The 18398-nt window shown below is 53.0% G+C and overlaps 1 protein-coding gene across 1 annotated transcript in view; it reads left to right on the top strand.

Moving 5' to 3' along the window:
- Nucleotides 1-2332: 2332 nt before the first annotated feature.
- CAPN5 (calpain 5) overlaps nt 2333-18398 on the top strand; it is a 92730-nt gene continuing 76664 nt past the window's right edge. Inside the window, exon 1 of the mRNA XM_025202059.1 lies at nt 2333-2687. The gene's annotated coding sequence lies outside the window, so the exon portion shown is untranslated. The remainder of the gene's footprint in view (nt 2688-18398) is intronic.

The raw sequence follows: 18398 nt of genomic DNA, 5'->3' as shown, positions 1-18398 counted from the left end.
CAGGGCAGGTGAGCGGGGTCCTGCGGGCCGGGCGCGGGCACACACACACACACACACACACACACACACGCGTGGGGTTGGCACCACGGTGCGCTCGCCCGGGCCGGCCGCGGCGTTGCACTGTGCAGCGGCGCCTGCACCAAAGTGTGCGCGTGTGCAGGTGCGGGTGTGTTCGCGTGTGAGCCTCTGTCATCCTGCCTCTGCATGTGCCTGGGGGTGGGTTGTCGTTTGCGCCTGCGTGTGGGGGGTCGGCGTGCGCGTGCAGGTCTGTGTGCACGTGTGCTTGTGTGTGCAGGCGTGCATAAATGTGTGCGCATACATAGATGTGTGCGCGTGCATATGTATACGTGCGTATGTGTGTGTGCGCATGCATATGTGTGTGTGGGTGTGTGTGCGCGTGCATATGTGTGTGTGTGCATATGTGTGTGCACGCGTATGTGTGCACGTGCATATATATGTGTGCATGTATGTGTGCGCGTGCATATGTGTGCGCGTGCACATATGTGCATATATGTGTGCATGCATATATGTGTGCGTGTGCGTGCATATGTGTGCATGCGCATATATGTGTGCGCGTGCATATGTATGTGTGCACGTGCATATATGTCCATATATGCGTGCGTGTATGTGCGTGAGTATGTGTGTGCGTGTATGTGACTGCATATGTGCGTGCGTGCATATGTATGTGTGCATATATGTGTGCGCGCGCATATGCGTGCACATGCATATGTATGTGTACATGTATGTGCGCACATACGTAAGTGTGCACATGCATATGTGTGTGTATATGTGTGCATGCATATGTGTGCGTGCGTATGTGTGTGCATATGTGCGCACGTGCATATGTGTGTGTGCATATATGTGCGCGCATATGTGTGTGTGTATATGTGCACGTGCATATGTACGTGTGCATATATGTGTGTGCATGCCAACATGCGTGCGCGTGCATATATGTGTGCTTGCCTATCCATACGTATTTATATGTGTTGGCACATAAGTGTTTGACTAGGCACATGTGTTCGCATTACGGGCGCGCGGGCAGTGGGTCCTGCCTGGGGATGCACAGCAGTAGAGAGCTTGTTGCTGAAGCTGGTGTGCCCCCCCTTCCAGGGTCACCCACTGCCAGGCCAGAGGGGCAGGGGATGTGGCTGCGTCTCTGGAGGCTGGTTGTGGCGTGGGGGGAGCAGTGCTCAGTGCCAGGCGATTGCCCGGCCAGAGGAGGCAGGTGCCTGCGGAGAGCCCCCTTTCTCTGCTGCCCTGCAAGTTGTGCCTGTGCTGGGGCTCCCGGGGAAGCAGAAGCGAGTGCTCCCCTAGTGCTGCTCCCCCTTCCCTTTGCAGAACTGCCAGCTCCTTTGGGTGGGAGGCTGATGTGCAAGTGTCCCTGGCATCGCCTGTGCGGGGGTTTCACGTGTGCCCGCTGCTGTGGCCTCTGGGGATGTCTCCTGCACCAATCGCCCACAGCGGGCCAGAGGGATCCAGCAGCCGCACCCCAGGGTCTGGTCTGGAGGAGGCCAGTCAATCCTTCTCTTTGTCCACAGGGGCCAGGTTTAGAAGTGACAGGCTGAGAACACGAGGGGAGAGGCTTAGGCTGGGGATCGGGAAGCCCTTTCCAGCCACAGTGGAGTGGCTAGGAAGGCCGTGGAGTCTCCATCCCTGGCCGTTTTCAAGAGCGAGTTAGGCAAACGTTTGGCTGGGCTGGTGTAGGTCCTGCCTCAGCCATGGTGGAGGATGAGTGCTCTGAAATCCTCTCCCTTTGGATGCTAAGGGGAAGCGTTGGGCTAGGAGCCGAGCATGGCACCGAGGGGCAGCAGCCTTCTGCATAAAGGGGGCTGAGTGCCCGTTGCGGGGTGCCCATCCAGCCTCCCAAGCTGTGCGGCTCATGCTTCTAAAGCACGCAGGTGTCTCCCCTGGGGTGGGTGTCTTGCAAGTTAGGCACGCGCTCAACTGCATTGCTGAATCGGGGCCTCTGGGTGTCTGTTACCCGTGGTAGCAGCGGTAGGATATTTCGAGGGGAAAAAACTTAATGCAGGTCCCCGTCTAGAGACGTCCTCATCCCTAAGCATTGCCCTGTCTCAGGACAGCAGTGGTCCCCCTGCTGCTGCCTGCAGTGAGGAGTGGTAGACAGCACCGGGATGCTCAGAGATGCTGAGCCCCCCCCACCACAAGTCCACCTGAAGCCGAGGGGAGCTGCCGAGTCTCGGCCCCTCTGGAAGCGGGGCTCCGTGGGTTACAGCACCCGCTGGCGGAGCTGAGTGGGAGGAAAACTCCTGGCGAGGAGGCCTTGCGGAGACTGGGGCTGGCCAGGAAGCTGGGATCTGTGCGGAGAAGAATGTGAGGTTTTGGGACAACACCAAACCCTTGTGAAACTCCTTGCAGAAAAGCTACAGCGAGACGCCCCACCCCAAAACAGGCCAGTCCGTGGTCGGCACTTGCTTGGGCTCCAAAATAATCTTTCAAAGCAGGGTGCCAGTGAAGCGTCTTGCCCGCTGGGCTCTCCACTGTTTTGCAGTGGGCTTGATCTGCCCCTGAAATCCCACCCCCACCTCCGGACCTGTGAAATCTTCCTGAACAACCAGCATAATCCAAGAGGGAAACATTGCATCAGGAAACTCCTGATCTGCTCTAGTCCAGGCACTCTCTGAAGTCACTTGCAACCGGGCGAGCTGTCCGTGTACGGATGACAACAGGTAATAACAGACCTGCCTTCCCCCTCTGATGTCCTGCAGGTATCTGCTGCCTGGGGCTCAAATGTTTGATGTCTCAGGTTGATGTCCTGACACCTGATTGATGAGGCGGAAGATTTTCACCCCAGCATTATGAAACCTTGGCAGGAAGCTGGTGGGGGGAACACGCAGGAGGGAGTACCCAGGCATGAGAGACGGAAAGCGGGGTGGGGGGGGGGAAAGTAGGGCATTAAGCAGGAAAAAAAATCCTATTAAACTCCCCGGCTGCTCTTCTTGCTGCATCCAGAATGCTAAAGATGGAGGGGCGGGGAAGGGGGTCAGTGCTGCAGTCTTTCCTGTGGATGCTTTGCCTTCTAGGTGACCACTTTAACACTGTATGCAACTGTGTGCATGTGGAGCAGATGCCGGTGTGTGTGTACTGCTGCGTTGTGCATGTGTAGCAGATGCCGGTGTGTGTACTGGTGGGTCATGCGTGCGTAGCAGATGCCGGTGTGTGTGTACTGGTGGGATGTGCATGTGGAGCAGATGCCGGTGTGTGTGTACTGCTGCGTTGTGCATGTGTAGCAGATGCCGGTGTGTGTACTGGTGGGTCATGCGTGCGTAGCAGATGCCGGTGTGTGTGTACTGGTGGGATGTGCATGTGGAGCAGATGCCGGTGTGTGTGTACTGCTGCGTTGTGCATGTGTAGCAGATGCCGGTGTGTGTACTGGTGGGTCATGCGTGCGTAGCAGATGCCGGTGTGTGTGTACTGGTGGGATGTGCATGTGGAGCAGATGCCGGTGTGTGTGTACTGCTGCGTTGTGCATGTGTAGCAGATGCCGGTGTGTGTACTGGTGGGTCATGCGTGCGTAGCAGATGCCGGTGTGTGTGTACTGGTGGGATGTGCATGGATAGCAGATGCCGCTGTGTGTGTACTGGTGGGTCGTGCATGCGTAGCAGATGCCGGTGTGTGTGTACTGGTGGTTTGTGCATGTGTTGCAGATGCCGGTGTGTGTGTACTGGTGGTTTGTGCATGCGTAGCAGATGCCGGTGTGTGTGTACTGGTGGTTTGTGCATGCGTAGCAGATGCCGGTGTGTGTGTACTGGTGGTTTGTGCATGCGTAGCAGATGCCGGTGTGTGTGTACTGGTGGGTCGTGCATGCGTAGCAGATGCCGGTGCATTCGTGTTACGCTGGCGGGAACCCCTGGCAGAACTGATTTTTTATCTGGTGGCCGGGAAGCGTTCCCACTTGCAGGTTTTATGGTTGTGCTTTCTGCCACTGGCTGTGGGTTAGTTCCCGAGCGTGCTGCCGGATGTGCTCGGCGCTCATTAGCATGGTAATCTCCCATGTGCGGCTGCTTTGTGCTGGAGTCAGCAGAAGCCGGCTGGCCCGGGGAACAGATTGCTCAGGCTGCAATGGCCTGGGCACAGGTGGTACCACTTGCTGGAAGTCCTGCTGCCTCCAGAGCCTCTTGGCCTCGGGCCTGCAAGGTCCAAGTAGGGGCCTGACCATATGCAAAGCCCAAGCAGGCTCCCGTCAGCTCCTCTGTGGGTTGTTCCCCGTAACACAGTGGCCAAGCGTGTGTCTGTCCTGGTCTGTGGCTAATCTCCCAGAGCCAGGCTGCTTGCTGCTATTCACAGCTGATAAGCCCTGCTCTGTTGTTCATGCGGTCGAGATCTGTGCTTTGCAGTGACCCCTCCTGAGTTCAGCCCTTGCTGATACCCCCTCCCAGCACCCTGGAAGAGGAGGAGATAGCCGTCCCTGAGCTAACGGCGGATCTCCAGTGCCTGTTAGCAGTACAGATCAACGACACAGAGTTGAGAAGTCCTAAGTACGTCTTGTAGAGGCAGCAGCATCTGAGGCACTTCTAAGGATTTCTTTGATTGACGTCTTTTATTGGACCAACTGCAGTGTTGGGATGGAGGGAGACAAGCTTTCAAATGCAAGACATTCTTCAGGACACCTAGACAAGCATTTGAAAGCTTGTCTCCCTCTATCCCAATTGGTCCAATTAAAGGTGTCGCCCAAAGAAATCCTGGTCTCTGCAGGTGAGGTTCTTTGGGTAGATGTGAGATCTTTTATTAGACCAACTAACTATTCAGTTCATCTAATAAAAGATCTCACATCTATCCAAAGAAACTCGGCTGCCTAGACCAACACGGCTACAACCAACACCCCTTGTCTCTGCAGTAATTCCTGGGCCGTGACGGCTACAACATCACTCTAACGCTACCATGCATGTATGCAACCTGTATGTTCTCCAGCTGTTCGCATCTTTATGTGCATGATTGCATGTTGGGCTGGGAAGGCAATGAAGGCTTCCTGCCTAGGCTGGGCCTTGATTGAAACACGGGATGTCATTCTGGTTTCTTTGGCGGCCGAGCCGGGAGGATGAACGCGAGCACGATTGCGAGCGCCGGGCTGTGCCGCTGTTAAGGCAGCTCTTGCTTGCCTGGCTACTATCACGGGCCATTTCAGCAAATGTTCATGAAGTCAAGCTCCACCCCAGAGCTTGCAGTCGGTGTTGTAGTCTCCCACTCTGCTTGCTTTCCCCTGCCTTTCTATTCTGGCGTCCCTTTGCCAGGTAGCTGCTGCCCTGTGCCCCACATGGTTTAACTTGTGCCTGGCTTGATACTTAGACACGTGTTCCTCCAACTTTCTGGATCTATTTAAGATATATGTATCTACATTACAGGAAGCGCCGGATTGCTTCAGGCTGGGTCTGTGGGGCTGGGAAAGGGGTAGTCCTGGCAGTCTGGCCTCAATAGTCTATGAGGCTTTTGTGCAAGGCATTGGGGGGATTGTTAAAGACATGCAGGTCCACGGAAAATGAGGCAAAAATGCTGCAAGGTGCATCATGCCAGACTAAAAGAATTGCTTTTTCCAGACAAAGGGAATGTAGACCTTCTCTCTCAGGACTTCAGCGAAGCATTTGATGCTGGCTTGCATGGGAAATGATTGTTAAACTGGAGAACATCAGGGTTAGCAGAGCTGTCAGGTGGGTAGGAAGCATTTTCAGGGGAGAGGGCAGTATCAGTTCAGAGGGCCAGAATATAATGCGAGACAAGTCGGACCTCGAAGAGTGTAGCAATAGGTATGGGGTGAGATTGTCAGACAAAGTGCAATATCCTCCACTGAAGGTCTAATAACAAGAAAGACTGCTATCACCTGGAACCCAGCAATTGCTCAGGGCAGGAGAGAGATCTTGGTGCATTAGCTGATCACTGGATGACTCAAGTTGCTGTATGATGCAGGCACGAGAAAAAATGCAAGCCTGTGTTTATCTGCTCTGTCAGGCCAGGTGTTCTCAGTGGAGACAGAGAAGTATTAGCAAAGCCTTGGTGAAACCTTGCTTGGAATATCGGTTACACTTTAATCACCCATGTTCAAGAAGGATGAATGCAAACTGGGCCGGGTGCAGAGAAGGGCTGCTAAGATGATCGGGGGAGCGGAGTCTCTTCTGCAAGAGGGGCTAAAAGAGTTGGTCGAATGAAGGGATCTGATTGCATTCAATAAATACATCAGGCTGAGCACTAGGGAGGGAGGGGAACTATTGAAGCTGAAGGGCAGTGTTGGCACAGAAACCAAGGGGTGTAAACCAGGTGTGGATACAGTTAGGCTGGAAAGTAGGAGGAAGTTTCTAAGCATCAAAGGGAGCTTCTGGAGCAGCTTTCCACAAAGAGGAATGGGGATGAAAAATATCCCCAAACCAAACTGGTTTTAAAGTGGGCTTTGATCTGTGTATGAGAAGGATGGTAGGATGTGGTCACCCGATAGCCAGGGCCTGGACGTGCCTTCCCCTTCCCCTTCCCGTGATAATTCCCCCTACCAGGCTCAAGTACTTGTTGTTAGAGGAGCTGTGTCTCCCATCACGTTAGCTGGCCCAAGGCCGGCTGCAGCTAGTGTCACAGAAACATAATGCCCCTCGTGAGTCCTGGGGACCCTCGCCACCCCCCCAGATTCACTTTGCACATTGATTAAAGCCCTCTTAAGGAAACTACAGTCAATCCCCTAGCCCAGCGGTTCCCAAACTTGACAGATTGTGCACCGCCTATTTAAAATGATACAACCTTAAATGCCACCAGCACATTTTTGTCATACAAAGTAATTATAATAGCTCTGTTAACGCGTGCCACTGACAGGTTGTGTGGGTACCACTGGTGGGACGTGTGCCACGGCTTGGGAACAATTGCCCTAGACGGTTAAGGACAAAGCCTAACCTCCGCGGTGTGAATGGAAAGGTTCCCCTGGTGTCAGGACTTGGGATCAGGCTATAAGATGTTCACATTGTGTTCAGGCCAGATGAATTTGAGACGGTACATGTAACCTTAACTCTGCCCGTCTGCACATAGTCCTTACTCTACAGTCCCTGCTCACGTGCTGTTCTTTCCCAAGGACCGCTTTTCTTCGTTCAGCGAGCATTGCCTACACTGCCCTTGCAACAAGGATGCTGCCACACGTGATTGTGCGCTAAGGATTGATTTTTTTTTTCCAGGGTCCAACCCACCAAGTCTGGCAGGAAGATAGTTGGAATCTCCTTTTCGCTTCCCAAAATTGGGTGGGGGTGATGCTGTGCTGTCCGCATGGCGGGGCTTTGAATCCGTAGGCAAGGACCAAAACACCCTCGATGGTAGCCCTGGTGTCCAGGCGTAGCCTTGGGTGACGCTCCTAGGTGTTTGCTGGGGGAGCGCAAAGGGCAGCAGGGAGCCTGCTCCCATGGGGGAGCTATTCTTGTTATCCAGAGGCAAACTGCTGCCTGTTGATTGCCTACAGCAGCGATTCTCAACCAGGGTGCTATAGCACCCTGGGGTGCCGCAAGATCCTATTAAGGGTACAGCGGGGTGCTGCTGTTAAGCATGCAGATACCTACAGGGGTGTAGGTTTTAGCCATGCTGGTCTAAGGACAAGGTTTGGGTAAATCTGATACGTTTTATTAGAGCAACTCAAATACCTACAGATGATTTACCCTGCTTTCTGATTGACTTCAGACTACCACTGCCTCCCACAAGATGCACCACCCAGTGATTTCAAACAGGCAGCCATAGTCTCAAACCCTGTTGTGGTCTGGCTTCTCTGCAACAGAAGAACTGCTCTAGTATTTTTCCCACCTTGCTGGGGCCCCTTAAATGTTGGCTTTTCTGCTCTAAATCTAGCGCAGATACTCAGCAGGCAGAAAGGTCAATGCTCCTGCTTCCGGGTTTGGCTGCAGTGGAGATAAGAAAATCCTGTCTTAGAGAACAGGGGGGAAGGACTTCATGCTGGAAGAAATGGGATGGGGGAGGGAAGTGGTCAGAAGCATAAAGAATAATCCCTGTCTCGCTGGAAAGACACTCGGGGTATCTTGTCTGTCTCCTTAATGTCTGGCTGTCGCTTGCAGTTTGGTGCAGCGAGCGAGCATCCGTACCTTTCTCCTTGGTTTTTATTAATCGCTCTTCTTGGCCTGGGGCTGCTGTGCAGCTCACAAACCTAGACCTTGGCATCGGAGACTTGGCAAGGACCCCCGTCGGCAAGGCCAAGTCCGACAGACCAGGGCTTTGAAGGATGTTGGGAATGGAGGAGCTGGTTTTAGGCCCTGATCCAGCTCCGGCTATCTTCTGGCTCATCTTTCGTCATTCCAGGCAGCGTAAAGCAATGTTAAGCCTGTTTCTTCACAACGTTCAGTACTGGGAAGAAGGTCTGTACTGAGACAGCCTTGGTGTTTATTGAGATAATTGGGAGAAGCCACTTCTTTGGGTTGATTGCATGGGAGAGGAGATCTGGGCATGCATGACCTCCAGGCAAGGAAAAGAGGGAACTTATTTGTGGGTGATGCTTGGGGAGGCTCTTGAAGAGAGGGCCCTGTCGAGTGTAACCCATCTAGATTCCCAAAAGCAAATACAGACACAGTTCTTTGGGTAAATCCAGTGTCTTTTATTAGACCAACTCAAATAGCTGGAAAAATTCTTCCTTGCAAGCTTTCGGGTATAATCCGATATCTCTTATTAGACCAACTCATATAGTTGGAAAAAATTCTTCTTTGCAAGCTTTTGGCTACAATTACCCTTTACAGTTGTACCTGAAAGCTTGCAAAGAACATTTTTTCCAACTATTTGAGTTGGTCTAATAAGAGATACCGAATTTACCCAAAGAGCCTTGTCTGCCTATGCCCTTAGACCAACACGGCGACAACCTACACCCCTAAAAGCACAAACCACATTTGGGTGATTCAGGGCATGTATCAGTAACTTAAGGCTAAACAGACATTATGGGGATTTAATGATCCTAAAACTGAGCGTTTATAAACCCAGAGGGGCTTAAAGTAAGGAGTGCACAGGAAGGCACCCAAACCACCTTACCCGTTTGAGAAGCGGCCTGCTGGATAAGGGGGCTGAGTTTGGCCCTGGAAGATGAGGGCCGGTGACCTGCTGCATAACCGCAGGTGAGTTGGGTCACCTCCACAGACCCCGCTTGTCCCCTGCTTTAAGGTGGAGGTAACAATGCTGACCTCTTGTTGCTTTGAGATTGATGCATGCAAAACATGAGCCAGGTGGTATCTCATGCAATAATTATGCATTTGAGGCCAGTTAGCCTTGACCTTTGTTCCTACGGTTGAGAAATGGGAGGTGTGCGCTCTGTCTTGCGGTAGCTAATGTATGTGAATTAACCTAAGGTAAAAAGTCCTACGAAGAGAAGGATTTCTTAAGTGTTATCTATTATTGGACGCACTAGTTATGTCTACACGTTCATGAATGTGCTTTTGCTACTGCACATTAATTTTGGAACCTCTAATGTGAGGTACTAACCAAATGCACGCCCTAATACTCAGTAGTGAAAAATGCATGCTTTTTTAGTGATGTTTAATGCTTAGTAGCTTAATTTTGCCGAGCATTAACGCACTAGCATAGTTTTTGCCATGATGCTCGAATGTGCAGTAAAATAGGCTACTGCGCATTACAGCGCACATGTAGACGTGCCCTCTGTGTCGCTGGGATGAAGTTAGACAAGCTTTTGAATGGCTGATACTTGACAAAGAGAGTCTTGCATTCAAGACTTTATCCCAACGACATAGTGGGTCCAATAAAAGGCAGCACCCTAAGAAATCCTTGCCTCTCACATCATTTCTGGACCATCACAACTGCATCACTCTTACACTACCGTGAAGGGAAGGCACATTAGCACTATCAGCAGCTCTGGGCTTGGCTTCAGGTAAAAAAAAAATCACCTCCTTTAGCAGAGAAGGTCAGACCTGTGTGGTCCCAGAGCAGATTAAGCTGTCATTTTAAATCTGGGTTGTGGGTGCAGGAAACAGATGGCTCAGTTTTGTTCCAGTCATTCTCCTGTCGCTTCGTGCCAGCATCCTCGTCCTCGTCCCCGTTCAGGACAAAGGCAAGGTTTTTATTCTTTATTTCAGCCTTTGACAGCAGCTTCTTGCCACACCCCAGTTGGCAAGGGCTTGCCAGATGAAGCATTTGCATGCCTGATGCTCACGGCGCTGCGGAGCCGGTCTTGCCAGTTTTCTCGGGATGCCGGAGTATTGCTCCGGGGCATGCTAGCTGCTTCGCCCAGCACCAATGAAGGGCTCGCTTCCGCCGTTCTCACGGGAGCACGCGGGTACAGCGGGGTGAGTGGCAGCCCGCCGAGGGGAAGGCTGCAAGTTCAAACTGTTATTTTGCAAGGAGGCAGGTTGCCCAGGGCAGCCGTGTGCAGTGAGCCTGGTGTGTGGATTTGGGCAAGGCTGCAGCAGACAAAATCTCTCCCTTGTCTTTCTGCTGACTTTTTCTTTTCTATTTTTTTTTGTCAGCAGGGTGGTGAATTAGGCTGTTTGCATTAATATTGGGTGCAGGAAACAGGGAAGCCACTCCCCTGTATGGGGAAGCACCATCCGGCTTGTCTCCAAAAGTCCTGGTGACTTGATGTTCGTGTGCAGGGATGCAGTAGGTACAGGAGATGACCCCCCCACAGTCAGGCCCAGGCTGCACCCTTACTAGAAGAAGGTATATCCTGTTCAGCATCCTTCAAGGATCCTGTGCTTTACCTTGTATATGAGCATTGTTTGGCTTCCCCACTCCAAGATAGCTGTAATCTGGATGATAGGCGCTGGGATTAGTCTCCTCTGGGTTGGGAGTGTTCCCGCAGCAAAACCTTACCCAAGTTAGTGTGTCCTCGGCATTGCTGTACATGCCTGTGCCTGTCGGGGTATACCCTCTCTTATGCCAAGAGGCTCTAGGAGTCTTTCTGTCTTACTGAGGAGAGCAGGGATTGTGGGAAGGCACTGGAGGACTAAGGGAACTCAGCAAGCCTGGGTTTTTACCCATGATGGTCTGGGTCAGAGTTTGGAGGGGAGCGGGAGGATCTAAAACTTGGGTAAAGGCCAATGATAATTGTGTAGTGAAGCCAAGTGTGTGTGCATGGGTGTGTGTGTGTGCATGTGTGTGTTGGAGGGTGGGTGTTATCTCAGGAACTCTTGCCTACTCAGTAAGGCTCCTAATTATGTCTGTATTTGAACCAGAGAAGCAAGAGCAGAGCCCTGATCCCAGCCCTTTTTGATCCTGTTGATTGCTATAGGATAATGATCCCGCTGGGCATGTATAGACAGACTTTTTAGTCCCGTGACGCGCTGGAGATCTGCCGCTTCGGAGCAGACTCGATGAATCTTGATGAATTAACGGCGTGTAACTTGATTAATTTGTTTAACTCACTTAACTCCATTAATTAATGATGCTCGCGTGTCTAAAAATGCCCATAGAGAAGGATCTTGCTGTCTGTAAGGGGCAAATGCCCTGTCTTCTGCATAGCTTTAGACTAACAGAGTTGAATACTTCTCCCTGCCCTTGCATCCCATGGGAGATGCTGCAGTTGCTATAGTAGGCAACAGACCCCCCACCCTGGTGGGGTTATGACCCCAACCTTTGACAGGGAAGGAGCTGAGGCTGAAATCCTTAAAGAGAGGTAGAGGCTTAACATCCATTGACATACATGAGTGGGAGTCAGAGGTCTAAACCCTGCTGAGGATCTGGGTTTAGGTGATTCTGGCAGGCCATACCTGCTTCCTCCTCCTCCTCCTCGGGACCCTTGTGTGTGTTCACCGCCCTCCCATGCTAAACAACACCAGCAGAGACAGATTTGACCTACAGACTTTGCATCCGAATGCTGCAAAGGCTGGACGGTGGCTTGGACCAGGGGTTTGGGTTTAAGCTGATCTCTGAATAACTGGTCTTGCAGGCCAGGAGTGATCTCTGGGTAGACACAGAGTCTGGGAGGAAGCCACCTGTCTGCAGAGTCAATGCCTGGGGGCCTTGCTATCCTCCGGTGCAAGGGGATGGAGGAAAGCCAGGTTCCTTGTGGGTATTTAGTTCATGGGCCAGGATCCCCTGGTGCTGGGAGAGGGTACAGGGAATCCCCTTTGTCAGGTGCCTGTCTGGTATGTCTTGTTCACGTAGACCTCCCCCCCAGATCAGCATGTCAGGTCGGGGACCTCGAGGGGCCTTTCACCTTGCTGCGCAGCGTGGAGCATTCATGATTCACCTGCTTGGATCATTGGGCATCTCTCACCTAACATCTTCCCTGCCGCTGCAGGGGTCTCAGGGGCTGGAGGCCTCTCTTTCTCTCTGCTGCTCAAGCTATAGAGCTTGCAAGCATTTGAGCTTCCTGAGGACTGTCAAACTAAAACCTTTGGGCTTGACACAGGGCTACACGGGTTAAATGTAATGGCTTGTGATAGACAGGAGGTCAGATGAGATGACTGAAGGGTCCCCTCTGCCCTGGCTGTTAAGTCTCGAAATGGGATTCAGGACGAGTGTATAAAGAGGACTGACATGACAACTTGCTCGATGAATGGCAGAAAGGCTTTATTTCTACTACAAGTATGCACTGTTCAATGAGCCTAAAGGAAAGTCCAGTATCTTTCGCTGTTAAGGTGGAAGTATCTCACCGATACAGGCAAAGAGGCGGTCTCAGTCTTATCAGCTTCTTAAGGCGCGCGTGCATTCGCCAGAAGACTAGCCGGGCGCAGCAGCTGTTCCTGTCCATGATTTCTCATTCTTGAAGCACGCCCCCTTATCGGTTTCGTTCCCTTTTTATTCCATTTAGCTCAGCATCTTCAAAGCGTTCTTGTAGTTGTGTAAATCACAAGGGAATCCCAAGCCATAATTAATAGGGGGGCACCAATTAAGATTTTTTGGGCTGATACCGATGGCCAATTATTGACCAACCATATGGGCCAATACCAATCCAATTGCTGATATGCAGCCCAGCAGCTTGCAGAGCAGCGCTGGTAAATCTGTGCAGTGGGGAGGGGGCATGGGAGGGGCGCAGATCAAGACCCCCCTGCGGTGAGGGAGGGAGTGGGGCTGGGGCAGGGGCAGGTGCTGCCCAGCTGGGGTGGGGTGCATGCAGGATGGGGCAGGTGGCTTGTCCAGGGGTACAGGGAGGTGGGGGGTGGCTCCCCACTACTGCATGCACCCCCAGGAGAGGCATGGGGGACACATGCCCCCCCAGTCTGTGCACAGAGTGAGGACAGGCTACCTGCTGTGGGCTTGGGGCTAGAGCTGCCCCAGCCTCTTCCCAGTGGTTGCGCTCGAGCTGGGTGTGGCAGGGCAGGGTGAGCAGCGGCGATGCTGGGAGGAGGGTCTATGGGGGGGCTAGAGCCACCCCAAAATTCGCCATAGAGCCCCCGCCCTGCCCCACGCCACCTCGCCCAGCCCAGGCACAGCCGCTGGGAAGAGACTGGCGTAGCCCCAGTCCCGAGCATGCAGCAAGCAGCCTGCCCTCACCCCATGTACACATCAGGGGGGGCATGTGCCCCCCCCATGCCTCCTGAACAAGCCACTGGCTCCATCCTGTGTCCCGCCCCATCCCAGCTGTGCAGCGCCTGCCCCTGCCCCTGCTCCAGTCCCACTCTTGAGCTGTTTTCCACCCCCCATGACCCTTCCCTCCCCCACGGACTTACCAGCCAGACACTGCTCTCTGAGCTGCTGGGCTGCACTCCTGGCCGTGTGCATGCCGTGGCTGCACACATGCAGGCGGCATTTATCAGTGACATTATTGACCAGATCAGCCAAAAACAGCCGATTGCCGGTAATGTCAATTTTCCTTGTATCAGTGCTGATACAATATGGACCGATGTGTCGGTGCACCTCTAGTAATTAACAGGAAAATCCTTTTAGTCAAACTGTTCATTATTGGTTATCAGAAAGTCCCCATTTTGGTTGAGTCACCTTCCTCAGTAACCGAGATTACCCGTTTCTACTAAATTGGGACATATCAAGGAATTGATTAACAACCAGGAAAAACACAAGGTTTTTGAGGAGTTGTCCTTGGAAGATCAAGGGAGCCACTAAGTAAATCAGGAGGAGACACCTATCAAAGTCCATATGGGGAATGTATCTTCCTCCGCATAAACACAAATTAATTGCCAAGAAATATTTACTGTACTAATTAATCAAGCAGAGACATTTCACATAGTTACATACCAGGCAAATAGGAGTCTGCTTAAAATCATCATACATATAGTAAGATAAGCTGAATGTGATGCCTCATTATTTCTTTTCAGAAGGTCCAGCTGCAAACTTACATCCTCTTGCACTAAATTGTCATCAATATTTTGTATTTTAACTTTTGTGAGTAGGTCCAGCTCAGCTTGAGTTTCACAGTCATCTCTTACCCTGTGAAGCCATTTCCTACAGAGGCCTTGCTTGTTAAACAGAGAAAGCTCCAGGGCGGGGAACTGCGGCTGTGTGATGACTGAGTCAGAGTAAGTGGCTATGCTGGACAAAAGAGACCTTATCTTGTCTGACCTTGGGAGATAAGCAGTCCAGACCCAGCTGGTACTTGGGTGGGAGACCACCTTGGAATATCAGATGCAAGCCATGGGGTGCATCTACAAGTGCAGTTAATTCACAGCAATAAACTCTGGAGTGGTTTGCTCTGCAGTTTATTTCTCCCAGGTGCCACATTTGAACGTGCGCCCAGGACTGCAGCATGTTGAGCCGGGGCAGAGCAGGCCCAGCTGGCAGGGGACCCAGGGGGTCGGCCTGCCAGCTCGAGGCTGCTCCAGCCCAGCTCAGCATGCTGTGGAGGGGTGACTGGTACACGAGTCTGGTACATGGCTAGCCAGCAGGCAGCCCCTGCAATGAAGCACTCTCACACCCCAGCCAGCCTCATCAGCGTCTACACACGTGCTGCTGCAGAATCAATAACAAGGATAGCACTTGTGTTAACAAGTATTAGCCTACGGCAGAGTTAATTAGTTCACTCCATCCTAATAGCATTGCATATGTACATGCCGAGACGTTTACTGCAGAGCTAATTAGGCCACTGGAATAAATGTCTTGTTGTTGATGCGCCCGTGGCGTTGTAGCCAAGCAGTTGCAATTGTGGTGCAACTTTTCAGACGGTGCAACCCATTTTGAACGATTGCCCAATTAGATCATTTACTGGCGATCTAAAATCAATCCGTGCAGCTACCCCTAATGCCGTAAACGAGGGGAAGACGATCCGGTGGTGGTGGTAGACTTATAGGGAGCCCTGCCCTACCTGTGGGTGGGAGGGGTGCTGAGACGGAGCCGGTCACCGTGGTGACTCAATATAGATATTGACTGATGGGTGGCTGCTGTTAGCTGTTATCATGGGAACACACACCCAGTGTGCTAGCATAGGGGACAGGTTGCTACGAAAGGTCAGATTGGGAGGTGGCATGTGCAAGCCCCAGCCCACCTGGCACCTTCTGCTGCCAGCTTCATTTGAAAAGCAGATTTGGCGTGGAGAGACTGCAGCTGCAAAGAGAGGCTTCAGCACGGGGATCAAGGTACTGCCGCTGTCTTGCAGGCAGCCTGGGGCTTTTGTACAGCCGATAAGGGAGGTGTGTGCGTCCCTGTGATGGGGGTGGTTGCTGTGCCCTTGTTCATCAGTACAATGGTTAGTGGTGTCTTTAGATCTTAAAGCAGTGACCCCCCCGGGTGCAACTTTCTCTCTGTTTTCAACAAGAATCGTAGCTTTGAATGGGGCTAAAGGCAAGAGATCTGAGATGGAAATGGCTGCATCTGGGGTAGCGTGGAAAACTGAAGGGATCTTCCTCCCCATGCCAGACCTGTAAGAGAGCTACCAAGGGGCAGCTCTGGTCACCAGGGGTGATACCATCGGGGTGGAGAACAGCAAATACAGTGCCTGTGGTCTGGAAGTCCGAGCTCTAGAGAAACACCAGGCTTCAGAATAACTGCCGAAGAAAAGACGAACGAAGGACCTGGAAGTAGAGGTGCACCGAAGTATCGGTCCATATTGGACCGGCACCAATAAAAGGAAAATTAACATGATCAGCAATCATCTTTTTTTGACTGCTGTAGCTGATAAGGCCACCGATAAATGCCACGTGCATGCGTGCAGCCACAGAATGCACGCGGCCAGGAGCGCAGCCCAGCAGCATGGAGAGCAGCATCTAGCCGGTAAGTCTGTGTGGGGAAGGGACGGGGAGTGGGAAGATTGAGGCCCCCCGCACGGTGGGGGAGGGAGCGGGGCAGGGGCAGGCAGTGCCCAGCCAGAGCAGTGAATGTGACCCCAGGAGCAGGGCAGAGCCATGGGCAGTTCATCTGGGGGGGGGGAGGGGGGGCTCCCTGCCACTGCATGATGTACCCCTGGGGGAGGCATGGGGGGCATGTGCCCCTCATTTGTGTGCAGGGTAAGGGCAGGTTGTGGGCTTGTGGCCAGGGGCTGCACTGGCCTCCTGCCCGAGGTGGGTGTGGGCGGGGTGTTTCCAACTGGGTGGGAGTGGGGTGGGTGGTGATGGTGCTGGGAAGGGGGCTACAGGGTGGACTACAGCCACCTCAAAATTCACGGTAGCCACTCCATAGCTCCCCCCCCCAGCCCCGTCCCCCCCCCCCTGCCCTGAGCACAGCCCCAGCCCAGTCCCCCGCACTGGGAAGAGGCTGGTGCCACCCCTGGCCCCAAGCCCGCAGCCCGCCCTTGCCCTGCACACAAATCTGGGGGGCAAATTCCCCCCATGCCTTCCCTGAGGGTGTACACAGTGGCAGGGGGCCACCCCCCTCCCAATGCCCCCAGACAAGCCACCCGCCCTGCTCCCAGAGTCACATTTACCACCCTGGCTGGGCGGCACCTGCCCCTACCCCATTCCCTCCCTCACAGTGGAGGGTCTCGATCTGCCCACGCCAAAACCACCCCTCTTCCCTTCCCCACTCCTCTTCGCCCCACAGACTTACCAGCCAGATGTTGCTCTCCAAGCTGCCCAGCCGCATCCCTGTAAATCAAGTCATCCGATTGGTATCAGCCGATGTGACTAGTTAACAATTGACCATCGGTATTGGCCAAGAAAATCTTTATCCACCTGGAAGTAGATGGGAAATGGGCTTGGCTTTACCAAGAGGAGAGCAGGGCAGTATAACTGTGCTAACCTAGGCAGCGTCGCACTGATGAAGTCTGCTTCTCGCTTGGGGTGGAGCACTGGCACGGCCGTGCTGCTTCTCCTGCCCAAGTGCTAGGTAAGTTCAGGGGCAGTGTTGGCATAAGTACCAGTGGGCATAAGGTGGTCTTGAGTGGGCTGGAGGCTAGAAGAAGGTTTTTACCACCAGAAGAGGGAACAGGCCTGCAAGGGGAGTGGTGGGCCAGAAGCCGAGCTCCTCTGAAAGATGGATGTGGGTCACTTTATGCGCTGTGGTGCCTGCGATAGTAGGGAACTGGCTGGACTGTCACCCAGGAGCTCCCTTCTGGGCCTGTCGCTGCTTTTTGGCTCATCTTGCCTATAATCTGCTGTCTTGCGTACCAGTATAAATAATTGGAGGGTCACCAAAGGAGTAGGCACGTTGTGGTTATTTGCACTGGGATTGTCTGAAACAGTCTGGGGTGTTTTATCCTAAACGTCCCAGTCATAGTCTCCAGTGTCCATGACTTACCTGGCACCCAGTTTCCCCCCGATGCACGCTATTGCTGTGTCCCTCCTCGTGTTCAGCTGGCCGAGGAACACCTCTGAGTGCCATAATCCTGCCTACAAAGGCTTGGGCTGTGTGATTTGGGGTAATCCTCATGGGCCTGAACCAGACAGGTCCTGGAGACTCAGGCCAGCTCTGGACACTGCCAGCAGCTTGCAAATAATCCCAGTCTTTGCTCACAGCAAAGCCCCAGGTAGGGCTGGCTTGGGGCTGATAAATAACCAGATCTCCCAGGTGCCCAACAAGCTCTTTAGGGCTTGGATCTTGGGCCAGGTTCTGCTCTGTGCCAGCAGGATTGATCCATGGACTTACCCCATGGTAGGAAGTGGATTTGGAGGTCTCCTGCCTTATTCCCTTACGGGCCTTTGGGTAGAAGGGGGCTGTCTAGTCTCTCCCCACAGTATTCATGTGAGAGCCAGGTAATAGACCCCAGGCATCTTGAATATAACAACCTTCCAGGTGTCTGCAATACTTAGTTGTGCCTTGCCTTTAAATGGGAAGGACGGCACTGAGACGGGGGCCACGTCTGTGCAGGGCTCTGGAGGAGGTTCCCGTACGTGGCCGGGGCTGTGGTTTGGTGGGGAGCCCTGGCAATTCCAGCTCTGATCCAGTTTGCGTTTCATTGACCTCGCTCCCTCTTCTGCATCCTGTTGCTTATTGTAATTATTAACTGGCTTGGCAGGAAGCCAGTCTGAAGGCGGAGATAGGGATTTTGGCAGTGTGGGCTTGGCGGGTGGGCAGCTGCCTAGGAAGGCGGCGTGTTTTTCAAGGGGCTGCTTCTCCTTCTGGTTACCCCAGGGATGGACCTCTCCTTGCTG

This window comes from Alligator sinensis, unplaced genomic scaffold (assembly GCF_000455745.1).
Source record: "Alligator sinensis unplaced genomic scaffold, ASM45574v1 scaffold1008_1, whole genome shotgun sequence".
NCBI classification, from domain to species: Eukaryota; Metazoa; Chordata; order Crocodylia; family Alligatoridae; genus Alligator; species Alligator sinensis.
The sequence above is the reverse complement of the archived record's forward strand: the minus strand, read 5'-3'. Positions and strand labels throughout refer to the sequence as shown.